Genomic DNA, 6,594 nt, shown 5'->3' on the forward strand with positions numbered 1-6,594 from the left:
AGTGGCTGTGACAATTGGACAATGACCAAAGACGACAACATTTATTATTTAGAATATGTATCTAAAAACTAGCTATCAGAACAACGTATCTTAAAACTAGCTATCACAATACTTCTGTTAATAATTGAACATGTCCATATGTTTGCTTAAGATACTACTCCCTCCGTTTCATAGTCCTTGTCGTGGTTTTAGTTTCCAAATTTGAATAAAAACCACAAGAAGAATTAAGAAATGAAAAAAGTAATTATCTTGGTAATTTTTGGAGTGGATAGTAACTTTCTTTAGATACGTCTGATATACACTTAAAAAACTGAAATTTTATTTTGTTTTTGTGAACATGAACTTGTGTAATTTCATATTTTCATTTCGATGACACAAAAAAAAACTTTGTTTTGTTGTGCAGGCAGTCACATCCAGATTAGAGAATTTTTTATTCAAGTGTCGCTGCTGGGGAATATGGAATGTCATAAAGGACCAACAGATGGTAGTACCAGAAAAAAAATGTCAAGTACACTGACTTTTTTGTGAAAACCATACACTAATCCAAAACTGTGTTGCAATCTTCATAGCAACATAATTTCTGATTATCCCATCTTCTTCACCTTTTCCCTTTGAGTTAACAAATCAATTTCTGCAACCTTTCAGCCAACTGAATCAGTAAAATCATATTTTTGCCGGAGTATTCTTCTCAACTTTTGGGTTCATGTAGTCAACAAGTACATTTTGTTGCTCTCCATTTGCTCACATATGTCATGGATTTTTTTTCCTTAGTCATTGTACCTACCTGTTTCAGCTTTTTATTTTTTGAACAACCTGTTACAGTTTAGGTGGCTCATGATCTTATAATAAGAGATGTTATGCAGGGAGTATTTAGCGATACACCAAAATCAATCTCAAATCGTGTATTGTTTCTTAGTTTCCTGTTATTGTGATATCTTTTTGTTAGTGACAGAAAAATAATTTTTAAACATGTTACAGTTGAAATAGAAGTATTGACCTCCCACGGTTTAGGGTTTTAAATGAGAGGCTATAAACTTGATTTCCATAAAACAATATTAGGGGTTCGAGCACAAAAAGTAATAAAAACGGCAGACAAATCTTCTCGAAAGAAGCTTTATATTTCATAATTAACTTTATTGTTTAGTTGTTTTCTTAATACAAATTTCTGCGGCCCCACATAGTGTGATCTAGCTGCAGTAGCAACCATCTGGACGGCAATGGCCAGCAGTGTGGGTATCTCGCTGGCAGATTGTATTACAATCTGCAGGAACACATGGGGGAGCGTAGGGTTCATGTTTCCCCTCAGTGCCAGCGTTGGTTTCCGTCAGTAAGCCAGCAATGTTGGATTCCGTGCCTGAGCGAATCAACAACAGAAAAAAGAATGCCATCAGAACCACAGAGAAGGTCGTAAACGACATGGAATTCATCTATTAAAACCTCGTGCTATACAATTTCAAGGTCAGAAACGGAGCTAATTACAAATACATAAAGAACAACAACCGCGAGCTCCTGGAAAACATAAATTTCCTTATAATTTATACCAAGGGACTCATGCGATAGGCTTAAAATATAGCACCCGGAAACCACGAATTTCTCTTGGAAGTGATAAACAAAGCTAGAGGAAATTTTACCTAGGTTCATCCCTGATGCTTGACTCGACAACAAAGTGGTCGAAATCAGCAGAAGTGCCATCAAGCAAAGAAACCTTGTATTGCCCTGGATTACAGCCATACTGAAGTTGTTTGCCTTCTCGTACGAACCTTTTGATTTAGGTTGTTGTATATACGCAGGTGGCTCCTTATGCTGCTCCTTATATAGAGGCATGACCGCGACCCTTGGAGTATCAGTTTTTGCCATTTTATTCCTAGCTTCCAGAATTTGTGTTCGGAAACTGCTGGGCGTCCCCCGGGGGATCTGATTCCCCAGCCCCCGGGTCGCCAGCCGTCGGATCGGTCATCTTGGACGGCCAGGATTTACTTTTACTGAATGTAGCAAAAAACAGCTCCCGGCAGCAAAAAAAATAACCCGCTTTTGCTACATTGTAGCAAAAAACGGTTCAGTCACGAAATCAAATAAAAAGGTTGAGCTCGCCGGAGACCTCCCCGGAAACCTCGCCGGAGAGCTCGTAGCAAAAAAATTATGCTATTGTAGCAAAAAAATGCTAATGTGGCAAAAACCCAATATCATTGGAAAAAATTGACGAAGACCTCGCCGGAAACCCTCGCCGGAGACCTCGTAGCAAAATTTCTATATTAAAGTAGCAAAACAACAAAACAATTATAGCAAAAAAAATACCATCACATCATTTTTTACAAGGTCTCTAGCGAGATCATTGCTATTGTATCAAAACATACTTCGTCCAATACATCACCAAAAATACTTAGTAGCGAAATATATATACTAACATAGCAAAACCATAGCGGTTGTAGCAAAAAAAAATCTATATATAACAACAAAATCCACGTAATGCATGTCACAAGCTGTCGGCAGCAAGGAGGGCCGCCGTGGGCAGCAACTTGGCCCGCCATCAGCAGCAACGAGGACCGCCGTCGGCAGCAACCTGGCTCGCCCATGGTAGCACTGCCGGGTCGGTGGCGCCGTGCTTGTGCTGGGTGTAGACCCGGAGAACTAAGTTAGCAAAAGCAGCCTCCGCAGGTAGCAAACGGCCACATGGCTAAGGTAGCAAACTCTCTTGGAGATGGCTTGGCGGAGAAGACCGGCAGCAGGTCGAGCAGCACCCGGACGGGAGGGGTTAGAGGAGCAGCTGCAGCAGCCGGCCGCATCGGCCGTTCAGCGAGCGAGCGAGCTCCTCCATGGATTCGCGCAGAGGGGCCAGTCTGAGGAGTATGGCTGCGCGCGATGGCGCCTGATTCGCGGCGGCGGCCGAGCCAAGGCGGGGCTTGGGTTCCAACCAGGACGTGGTTGCGGGGGGCGAAGCGAGGGGCCACTGGGAATCGGTAGAGGAGGTGGTGGCGGAAAAGCAGCAGCGGGGAGCAGCACGGGCGCCGGCGGAGGAGCAGCTCCGGGTGAGGCGCGCGGGCGGAGGAGCAGCTTCGGGCTGGGGCGCGCCGGCGGAGGAGCAGCACGGGCGCCGGCGGAGGAGCAAGGCGCATGCGGGCGCGTCGGTGGAGGAGGAAGGCGTCGGCGCATTGGTCAACGGCGTCGCCTCTCCTTCGAGACGACGCAGGAATCCCGTGATGGAAAATAAAGGCAGTGGACCCCACCTCGCCTATTTTTTCTCAGCCAGAGAGGACACGCGTCAGCTCCGCGAGGCGGAGGACGGGATGAGACCGATCCCCCGGGGGAATCAGATCATTTTCCTTTGTGTTCGCGCTAATTAATTAGGATCATTGAATATCCTGTGGGTATGGATTTATTCGCTCCAAAAAATACCATACGCAATTAATTAGCATTTCATAACAACACTATGGCATTTATTGGCTTCCTAAAATTACATACGAAATCAATTAGTAGTACTAAAATATTATGGCATTTATTAGCTCCCAATATTTACGAAATCAATAAGAACTTCCATAGAAATATTATGGCATTTATTGTCGGCCACCGCTAGGAATCGGCATCCGATATGTTGCTTCCCATCGGACCAGTGCCTAGCCACACGATTGGAAGGGACAATGAACGTTAGATTCTCAGCGCAGCCTGATCCAATATTTCTTTGAAACAGTGGCCTGACTGCATGCTTATGTATTAGTAACTGATCCCCTAATTAGTGGGATACGCAATTACTGGTCCCCGATCAACGCTTCTGGATTTTTAGGAAACATCCTGTTTTGAAGGAAACTGACAACTTCAGCAAAATCAAAGGTATATGCAGATTTGCTTCCGTTTGTAGCAATCTTATTTTTGTTTCCAATGATACACAAAACTGAATTTGGCTTCCATTACAACATAATTTTGGTTCAAACTAAAATATTTATTTCAGACGTAGCGGACTATTTTTCATAAAACATCGTTTCCATGGTAAAATAGTACTGATTTGTTGAAACATGGGAAATTTGTGTTTCCATCTCCTGGATAATTTGCTCATTCCTGAATAAAATTTGTGTTTATTTAACAGAAGAAACATTTGTCCTATGAAACTTGTTATGGCTTTCTCAATCATATTTATTGATATAATTGTTTTGAACTCTAGATAAAACTATAATAGTGTTGCTCCTCTGAGCTCAATTCCTTGATTTTTTAAGCATCGACCTTTGTTCGGGTAGATCACCATCATAACAAGTAGTAGAATTAAATTGTGGAGATGGAACATGTACCAAGTTTAAATTAAAATATGGGCGGTGCCTTACAAGTTCTGCGATATTATAAGTCGATAAAGCGGCGATCTCGTAGACTCATCTTCTCAGGATTAACCATGTTTGTAATGAATAGAAAAAAACGTGACCACCTTCGTCGATGGTGGATTGGTGGAACATATGAAAAGTGTAGTCATAAATGATTCGCTCGAGTGTTTGTGTTTTTTGTTTCCCGGTGCAACGCACGGGTATTTTTCCTATTTTATCTAAAACAGAAAAATATTCTCTGTAATACTTCCATCGACTACAGAATTTCCTAGCAAATAAGTGTTTATTTTTTCGAGTGAGCAAATAGGATTTTTTTTGCAAATGCTTCAAGTGAAATGGGGGCTGTTTCTACATAAACTGAATCTGCTCCTATCCAATGAAGAGTTTTCTTCCATGAACACAATTTTGAACTAATAACAACATGTGTTCCAAAAAAAACATGTGTTCCCATCATTTCGGCTAATTGCTTCATACACATGAGACTAGAGTTTCCGATTCATTGTATATATGCAACCACTAATCAACTATGCTTCCAACAAGATTAATAAACGCTTTCTCGCGAATAGAACAATGCTTCATAGTAACAGTATTTGAATTTCAACTCATAACTTTCAATGTTTCCATGATTTCTTATATTTGCTCGCAGCGAATACACTCAATGGTTTCTACAAGCATTGTTGCTGCAGGAGAACAATGTTAGCATCCGCTATTGATGTACAAGGACAATTTGATTGGTCACAGATGCACCGCTCGACCATGCGTCGATGTTCTCTCGTTGCTGCAGTACTTTCTAACTGCAAGACATGCGTCAACAAGGCAATGCATTGACTGCTTGTGCCATACATCATGAAACCATTCTACTGCCAACGGCCACTTCAGTAGATTCTCGGAATAACCCTCCTTCATGATGCATACAAATAATAAGCCAAGGAAAGCAAAATGAACATGATGTGGAAGCAACAATACTAAGAATATGGAGCAAATGTATGGACTAAAGAAACATTGCTACCCTCTATAACAAAGCAAACTGAAAACCTTGACGAAGCACAATTAATTTTCAGAACATGTGGAGCATAATTTTCAGAACATGTGGAAACACATTTGTGTGCTGCCATAATGTGAGTGCACATTTTTTGGTCGAGAACATCCATCTTCGTCAATCAAATATATAGAAATGTCGATGCCATACACAATCAAATGAACTTTCATGGTCAATACATGAAACAAAACATGTTATGAAGCAAGATACACATTCAATTGCTAGCATTTACACAGAAAGAAAAACAAACTAGTCTGATTTTGATACCTAGGTATGATGGCGAAGATCGCCATCGCATACTTCCATCAATTACAAATAGGGAAAAGCCAACCAATCAAGTAAAACCAGAAGCTAAATGCCCTCAGAAATGTAGTCATTAGCTACATGGATGATAGGAAGCATGGATTATACGCCTTCAGAAAAACCAAATGAACATTTGATAAATCATGCAAGTAATAATGCTCAATTGTATGACCGCTGAACCAAATGTATGCTAGTTGGGAAGCATGGATAGAAAGAAGCATCAGATTTATGGTAGTAAAGCGTAATGAGTACTATGTAGAAGGAGAGAAATTCGAAAATCTTTACTATTAAGGTGAAGCCTGCGAATGCCTGACGGTGTCGCATGTTTAATAAATTAGAGATAAGATGCCACTCCACCCTCTCATCTCAACAAACGAACCGAAAGACACAACTAAAAATATGCATGCTCAACAGACTCCACGCATTTCCACATAACAGCCCTCTCGGCCGTTTTTCTTCTTAATTTTTTCACGCGTATCCAGTGCTGGCTAGAAACGATTTTCAGCTCCGGTTTCTCTGGATCTGATCCACCAAACGAACTCCAAACATGCCACTGTCAATTCCTGCGCATAGCCGCAACTCAACATCAAGTTCACTGCTTTGCGACTATATATGGTACCGGTCAATCCCTTTGTTCTCATACCTCGATTGACATCTTATGGCCATATCAAAACAAAACAAAAAACAATGTTGGCCACATCATCGACATTGACATCCACGAGGACATCTGCAACGCGTGGAGCCGCGGGGTATGTCAGTATATGGCCGTCTCGCGTCTTCGCATGGTAGATCTCAGCTTCGTGTAGAGTGAGCTCGCTTGCATGGGTCGTGCTGGTCATCGGTTGCAACGGACAATGCGGCTGTGGAGGTGCCGCTGTCAGATGATTTTGCTTGGCACATCCCTGACAAGACCTCTGTTGGTTTTAGAACACTGGATACGTGAATTCC

The 6,594-nt window shown here is 41.8% G+C and overlaps 1 long non-coding RNA gene across 1 annotated transcript; it reads right to left on the minus strand.

The window, feature by feature from the left end:
* Nucleotides 1–1,099: 1,099 nt before the first annotated feature.
* Nucleotides 1,100–1,795, minus strand: LOC127309324 (uncharacterized). Its single transcript, XR_007857126.1, has 2 exons — nt 1,632–1,795; nt 1,100–1,354 (listed from the first exon to the last, which is right to left on the minus strand). It is a non-coding gene; the product is annotated as an uncharacterized lncRNA (long non-coding RNA).
* Between the last annotated feature and the right edge of the window lie 4,799 nt (nt 1,796–6,594).

Source organism: Lolium perenne, chromosome 1 (assembly GCF_019359855.2).
Source record: "Lolium perenne isolate Kyuss_39 chromosome 1, Kyuss_2.0, whole genome shotgun sequence".
Classification (NCBI taxonomy): domain Eukaryota; kingdom Viridiplantae; phylum Streptophyta; class Magnoliopsida; order Poales; family Poaceae; genus Lolium; species Lolium perenne.